Source organism: Nymphaea colorata, chromosome 12 (assembly GCF_008831285.2).
Source record: "Nymphaea colorata isolate Beijing-Zhang1983 chromosome 12, ASM883128v2, whole genome shotgun sequence".
NCBI lineage: Eukaryota > Viridiplantae > Streptophyta > Magnoliopsida > Nymphaeales > Nymphaeaceae > Nymphaea > Nymphaea colorata.
The window spans coordinates 9,425,928-9,434,940 of NC_045149.1; positions in this window are offsets into that span (position 1 = coordinate 9,425,928).

The following is a 9,013-nucleotide window of genomic DNA, read 5'->3' on the forward strand; positions in this document are numbered from 1 at the left end:
AATTTGAGACATGTTCATTTGAAACATATTATAACTTTAAATTTATAGTTCCCAAATCCACAGTTTAGTAGAACAATGGATTTAAGGTGGGTCAGGCATAAAATCAAACCTTCAAAACTAAGATATGGGCAATCAAACATTCTTTTACTGCAAAAGCAGAGCAAAACAGAGAATGTAGTTTCAATTGTCAGTTTTAGTTTTCTTAAATATTATAAAACCAATAAAACCGCGTACATTTCCAAATACTATCAACATTCACTTAAATCTATTCTTCCTATGGTGATTATCTATCCATATATAGCCAAATTCCTAATTACTTATGATATTCAATAATGCAGAGACACTATTGGTTGCATTATTGGGCTGATTCATCATATTGTAGCGAAAATGCAGCAACATTATTGATTATGTCATTATGTTCTAGATTACAAATTTGATGTCCATCATAACAAAAAATTGTGTTACAAGTTCGACTAAAAAGTGACGTTGCCCAGCATTGCAAATATTCTTTTCTTTTAAATAATTTTTCACACGATGAGAGATCCAGTATACATTAAATTACCTATTATGGTAAGCTAATGCATTGATGAACCGACTCTACATTGATGAACTATACATAGAACAATATCTCAATGGAAAAGACACATTGATAACCTGCTACGTAGGCAACTAAAAAAACCTACCGTACATTGATGGGAAGAAGCACATTAATATACAAGCATTTTATACATTGGTTAATAACACATTAAAAAAAGAAAGCACAGAAACTAAATTGACATTATTGTTCATGTGAAAAATATAACGAAAGATTAGCTTTAGACCTAGACATTATCTGATACATAAATAGGCCAAATGATTTAAAAAATAGAGATGAGCGAACCAATTTTTATTGTTATATGCCAAGATCAACACCATTTTAGCATGCATAAGTGTAGTAGGTGTATTAGCAATAGAAGTATTAGGCATAAATGGGAATAAATGTCTTAGTCAGTTAGATATCACCATCTCTGTTGATGAACTCCAATAGTGGTCTAAGCACACATTCCATCACAAATACCTCATTATTATTAATACTTTCATTTAGTTCATTTCATCAAATATCATTAAGAGAACCTTTGACTGTCTTTATGAAAATTTGTCAATCTTGTCCATCAAGAACCTAAAATACTTGTTCCACTTGATTAGCTAACTTAAATTGTTCATCTATCATGCATTGGTATTTTGTCTTGGCAAGAGTGAACTTATATGCATCAACTTTATTGCCTTTATATTGTACACTCAAAACATTTAACCATTAAAATTTTAGTTTTAATTAAGTTTAATAATATATATGATGACTCTATTAAGGATATTTGTAGCACCGATCACAACATCATCAAATTAGCTCACAATAAGCTTGAAGATAAACCAAACATGCCAAATGAAGTTATCATAGCTGAAGAGGGTGACAATGAAACTACAAAAATTTGATCACAAATGAAAGGTTGAGACTTTACCCAACACACTTACGTTATATTTTTGCAAATCAACTAGATCCACATCCTAAGGGAAAGGATCTACACATATTGTAAAATATAAGTTACAAGATAAAGGGACCTCTTCTCTCATGAAAACATGAAAAGAGAATGGATATAAATTTCTCAAGTCAAACTATAGTTAATCTCTTTATGCTTGTGATGACGTTGCTTTTATAAGTCTAATATGGTATTTGAGCTTTCATGAATCATGTCTGGGACATCCAACAACAACTCTTTATGATAGTCTACATCAATGTGCCCATTTCTTTCATTTGTTCTTCATCGCGATGTCACACAATTCAGCAACCGAAGCGATCAACAATTTAGGTGCTATTATTGTTGCTCCAACCAAATTATAGTATTTTTTTAAACATTAAACTTGCCATAGACTATTTATTATGGCAGTAGTAATTTATATTGTTGCTTAAAAGTTATAATTTGATAAGGTTTATTAACAGGTGCAATCTTATCATGCTATGTTTTTTCTTGTAAAAGTAGATAAGGAAACTTGAACAAACGCTCCTTATGAAAAATGGACATGGATGGATCAACTTCTCCTTAGTTGCATCATATCCACCTTGACCAAAAGTCCATAATCAAGTCACATGTATGCAAATACGATTTGTTGTCTGGTATGCTCTTAAAAATATGTATGCAGCAAAATCTTAAGTTAAAATCCAACAATTAAAATCTTATTTCATTTTATTTCTCCAAGAATAAACAATGCTCACCAACTTGCATTAGCCTCTAAAGTTGTTAAGGATGAAGACTTAGTTGTTCAAATCATCAATGGTCTTCCCATAGTTGAATATAGAGGCATTAAAACTGTGTTGAACATTATACTAGGCCATGTTAGACTTGAAGAGTCAATGGAATGTTACTTATCTATGAAACCAGACTACACAAACATCAAAGTAGTAGTATCGATTTTCCTTTGCTAATCTGACATAAAGAGATACCAATACCAATGCCAAAGTCAATAAGAAATAAACATGTTCAATAAAGGGAAATCATCAAATCAATGTAATGCAAATTTGCCTTACAACTCCATACTTCAAGTGGAACTGGTGTTTGTTTTGCTTGTGGCAGCTATAAACATGTTGCTGCTCACTATTGCACCACCTATCAAGTTCGTAGAAAGCAAGAACATCGTGAACTCAAGTGTTATGCATATGTTTTTGAAAAATAATTGATTACTCCTGAAGTCTACAATAGTGAGATCAATATGCCTAATGTTAACAACAATGAGTGAGTGGCATTCGGATTCCAGTGATATTCACTATATCATTCATACTTTTAATAGCTTGCAGTTTCGCACATCATGCCATAGAGACAATCAAGTGAAGGTTAGAAATGGGATAGGTTTGCACATAGCCTCTTTCAGCAACTTAAATTTTCATTCTTTGAAATTTTAAAAGTTGTTATGCTGAAGACTTTTATGTCCATAAGATTAATTATATGTCTTGTTGTTCAAAAGTTTACTTATGAAAGTGACTTTTATTTTGTGTTTTATCCTAATCATTTTATGCAAAGACTTCTGTAAGAACAATGTAAGACTGGTCTTTACAAAGTTTAGCTCAATAAAAGGGCACACCATTTTCCAACCTTAACAAGAAGTCTTCCATATAATAGTGCCACATATGATGAGGACTTCTGGGTTTTACTATGGTTTATATAGTTAGAAAGTATAGTTTATAGTTTTTATTAATAAGTTGCCACCGATTTGCCACATTTATGCAAAGCATGTCATAGAGGAAATTTCATGTTTTACCTTTTCCATCCACATAGATGTATGAGACGCATGAACCATTAGTCCTATTCATGATGATGTTTAGAGACTACACTCTATGTTGTTTTTGAATAAATAGTATTACTAAGTTGCTTTTATTGATATTTTTTGCGATTTATAGATTTTTATACTCAAATAAAAATCTAATGCCTTTTTTTTTCAAAACTTTTTAAAAGTCGGTTGAAACCAAATAAAAAGATTGTTCTTTTCAAAATGTTAGAAGATGTGAATATTGATCTTTTTATAGGTATCTTAAAGAGAATAGCTTTGAGCCTCATATTTTATGTCTTAACACCCATGAATATAATGGACAAGTAGAAAAAAGACATATGCATCTAGTTAAAACAAGTCTCACTCTTTTTGCCTAAGCCAACCTTACATAAAAAAATTTGAAATTTTGTCTTTAACCATAAACTATTTGATAAATTAGCTATCTACACCCACACTAAAATGTAGCCACCTTTTTAGATCTTATTTGCTAAAACACATGATTATAAATTTTTATGAGTTTTTTATCGTACTTGTTTCTCATGATTTCACTCATATAATTCTCATAAAATTGAGTTTCAAGGCAAAAAATATTTACTTTTGGATATAGTAACCAACACAAGGGTATCGTGCTTTCATATGCAAACCCGCAAGCTCCTTGTAGGCAGTCATGTTGTGTTTAATGAAGATAATTTTCTATATTCTCTCGTATCTTCCTCCTCTTGTGCTCCTCAACGCAATCCTTGTTCTTTTGTCATTTCATTGCCTCTTATAGTTGGCATGAGCACACCTATCTTAAATTCTACATTTATATCTATTACCACGACCAATCTAGAACATATTTTGACTATGAGTTAACCTTTATCTCTTCTTTTGTCTCCACCTCTTTCTCATACATCTCCATTTTCCTTGGTCTCTCTTCCTATTGATGCCACTTTAGAACCTCCCTTCAATATTGATATGCTAGCATCAGTTCATCACATGGTTATGTGGTCTTAAACTAGTTCTCTCAAGCCAAAAACATTTACCACTCCCTGTCACCCATTACCCCTTGTACTCATCGCTAGGCTTTCACCAGAACAAAAAGTTTCACTCAAGCACAAAAATCCCCTCACCAATGCTAGCTTATACAAGATGAAATTAATTTTCTTGTTTGACATGCACTTGGAATCTACTATCTCCATCACCCTATTGTAGTTTGGTTACAAATAAATGGGTATTCAAAATCAAATGAAAGGCAGATGGTTCTCTTGAGCACTGTAAAACCTATTTGGTCATTCAAGGATATATGCAAGAAGCTGAGATTGATTATTTTGATACATTTTGTCTTTTTATAAAGTCAATCACTATTCAAACAATTTTGAATAGTGAATTGATTCGTCATTGGCTTGTCTAGTAGTTTAATGTTCACGATATCTTTCCTTATAGTCAGCTGCATGAAAATGTTTGAATGGTCCAGTCTCAAGGTTTTGTTGACTATCAATTTCTTCACCATGTGTATGAGGTCCCTCATGCATGGTTTCAGTGTTTTACCATTGTAGTACATGTTAGATCTAATGCAACAAACTAACTTGTTTGAGGCAAAACCAGTTCCTACACTTATGGTGGCTTCAAAGCATGTCTCCATGACTAATGGCACTTCTCCTACTGGTCCCACTCAGCATAAGTTCTTGACACTCTTCATTATTTGACTCATACACCCAGGTCGAGCTTCTGTTGTTAACAAATTATATAAATTCATGCATTGGCCTACATATATTCATTGAACTATAGCCAAGTGTGTTCTATATTCCATCAGGCACACAGTCACACGTGGCCTTTTATTGCATCTTGCTTGCTCTTTTATTCTCACTAGTTTTTGAGTGATGATTGGGTGCATGATCACAATGATAGAAAAGTCTGCCAATGGGTTTGCTATATTTCTTGGTCCCTCACTTGTGTTATGGTATGCTAAAAAGCATGCCACTATTGCTTAGTCCAATATGGAGGATAAACATCATGTACTAGCAAATATAGGTGCTAAAATTATCATGCTCACTCATCTCCTTTGGAAAATTCAGTTTTCTACCTTCGCTCTTCCCTATCTCATATGAAACAACAATGGAGCCACATACTTGACTGTCTACCTTGTGTTCTACAATCACACTATAGACATCAAAAATTGATGTATGTTTTGTTCAGGAGCATAATGCTAAGAAGTGGTTGGTGACTGGTTATCATTTTGCTCAACACTAAGTGGCAAACACCTTGATGAAACAACTATCTACAACTCAGTTTAACCTACAAGCTTAGTGTTGTTGACACATTATTGAGCTTCAATGTGCTGTTAAGGAAATCCTTAGCACCAATCACAACATCTCCAAGGCAACTCATAATAAACCTAAAGTTAATCCAAATCTATCAAATGTAGTCACGATAGCTGGTGTCCATCACAATGAAACCATAAGATTTCATCACAAAAGAAAGGGTGAAACTTTTCCCTATGCACTTACCGTGCTGTAAATCAAGTTCATATTCCAAGGGAAAGGGTCTACAGATATTGTAAAATATAAATTTCTAGACAAAGGAACCTATTCGCTCATGAAAATGTGAAGAAAGTATGAAATAGTGGCTATGAATATCAAATATTTAAGCTTTGACAATACTGAACATCTATAGACCATGCTCCAATCTATTCAAATGGAAAAAATAATTAATATAGATTTGCTGTTAAGATATCTTCATTTTTTTACCTTTAAGATATCTTAATTTTTTTACCTAAAGTGGTGTCAATAGAAAATGTTGATAGTTGCACAACCAATGAGTCACTATTAACTTTTTGTATAAATCGTCTATCAAATAAATTCTGTATAGTCTAAAACTCTTGATAAAAGCCATCTGCAGTCATGATGTTATAATTCAAGCTTAAGACTGTCAATTTGATATGATTATGTAACGTTGGTGTCAATGATCTATAGTATGTGCCAAAGTGTCTGGCTTATACATTTCTAGTCCCATTTTACGATTCGATTGAGATCTATATTTATTTAAATACTCAATCACAGGTTTCTTGAGGTCTAATCTCTACTTCTTCATTCCTGCTATGGTCTGAATTGTCCAATAGGGCTTCTAGTTTATGCATTTCAAATTACATTTTCCTAATTTGTATCACACCTATCTAAGTTATGAATACCTGTTTGCATTAGTTTAACCAGCTGTACTTGTAGTTGCCTTCTCAAAAATCTTAGACTCCAAGGTGCTTTTGGTTTCACAAGAGGAACATGCATGATGGAGATATGATCCCATGACCAGCTGACTACTAGCCAGGCAAACCGACATAGAAATATGAGCCCTGCCCATAACTAGCTGTCTACTAGTTGGGAAACCATTATGGAGACATGAGCCCATAACCATCTGTATACTAGCCAATACCCCTTGGATCTTGGGCTAATTGAATCTCAGCTGAAGGAGATGTGACTTGTGAGTTCCTACTAAGTCATGATGGATCACATCCTTATGAGCCATGTTAGTGCTTTGGTATGTGTAGTATATGCAACAAATAAACAAATTGGAGAAGGCTGCCTCAGTTCTTTTTTATTTGCAAGAACCATGTCATTGGCACTTGTCTGTCAAAAATAAAAATCATTTATTGCCAATAAAGAGATTGCACAATATCTTGTCTGTCGCTGCCTTGCCTTTACAAGCATGTTTTCAGAGGTATGCATGATATCTATAGTCATTGAGCTGACATTTGCTTAGCTGGAGAAGCTATTGATAAACTATTTTTCCGTTATTGTTTTGATTCTCAAGATATTGTAACATGGCGCCAGCTGACATGAGTTTTTTTGCTTCTTTTGTAAGGCAAATAAAAGTATTTTTTTATATTTTAAGCGCGCAACCGAAATAAATAAAAAACAGAGCTTTGGTTGTCCAAATTGGTCTGAGGTGACTTGTGCAAATAGATGATAATTTTTTGCAGCTTCTTTCAAGTTACCTTGTCAACCATGTGAAGGCCATGAATGCCTTTAGTCCTTGGGCTGCCCTATCCAAGTTGCTCCTTGAGTTGGACACATCTAAATCATGATCCAGGCAGCTCCAAACAGGATACAATAAATATTTGCTTAGTACTTCTCTGAAACTCTAAACTATTTTTCTTTTATTTTCCTGCACATTTCTTGTTGTTTTTCAGCTAAACGAACAGTACTTGTCTTCTTTGCTTTTTATTGGAACTTGTTTCGACTCATTATACTTGCACTGGTTTGAACCATTGTCACAGAAAACTAGAATTTTTCACACAAAAAAAAACCCTGTTTTCTATGTTACAGAGGTAAAGCCGAAACAAACTTGTCATTTTGAAAAAGATGCCAAAACAAAAGAAATGCTAGAAAATGTGAAAAAAATGCATTTTTTTCATTTTTCATTTCTACGTTTCATTTTTGTAGTTGTGGCATGTTATTTTAGGATTTTGGCCTTTTTTAAAAAAAATTAAAACCCACCTAGTGTTTCTCAAGATATTATACTCGAGAAAAATATCATAGTTTAAAACCCGAAACTAATATGTGTAACAATGGTTACATCACATGGGCTTTCTCTTTGGCTCATAACTTTACCGTGCTTAATTGCCGTACCGTCAGTTAGTAAACCATATTCCCATCTTCAAAATTGGTGCACAACGCGATCCTTTGTTTGGTAGAGAGAGAGAGAGATTATTAGGGTTGTCAAAGTAGAGAGGAGCCAAAGGGAGCACCAAAACACTTCGACATAAATAAACGTACATAGCCATTTATTTCCTTTGAGCTAGAAATATACATACTTATGCACCCCCCCCCTATATATATATATATATATATATATATATATATATATATATACACGCCTTCTGCTTGAACTTGACTGTTCAATCAAGAGAGCACATGAGGTTAGGTATATAAACGTCAGCCAGATGTGTTTTAAGGAATAAAATATCAAAAGCTGGTGGCCTAACAATAGACGTCCGACGTAGGCGAGCATTTTGGTAATGGTTAGATCGGTTCCACTTGAAGCATGTATGACGCGTAACTTTGTCAAAAGCGTTTAGAGAACTACAGTTGTGCATTCAACCTTTTTGCTTAATATAATCTGAACTGAGCAGAGAGAACACGAGATTAGGTTGATTTGACGAGATACATATATATATGATCAAGTCTAGGAGAAGATGTTAACCTCCAAAAATATTCAATAATTAACTACTATTTTATTTTTGTGGTGAGTGGGAAAGAATCTCATTGTCTAAGTGAAAGCCGAAGCCTCTCCTCTTCTCCCTATCTCTCCAAAGTTTAGGGCTACTTTTGGTGTTTTCGGGTGATGCTCATACTATACTTCGTTATACTTCAACTTGCATATCGATATCCCTGTTTTGTTATACTTCAACTTGCATATCGATATCCCTGTTTTGTTATACTTCAACTTGCATATCGATATCTCTGTTTTGTTATACTTCGTTATACTTCAACTTGCGGTATTCCTGTTTTGTAATACATAAAGTTGACATCATGATAATTCGAAATGGAGACTGACTGTTTATTAGCCCCACTTCGACTATTGTGCCAACTTCCTCAAGGATTAACTATTTTTATTTATTAAGTACTTGATAAACATCATGATCAGCTATATCTGATCCACCTTTTAAATGATCTCAGGTGCCGATCATATGTATGGCTCTTGACAGGACGAAGTTTTTGAGTGACCAAATTATAATAGC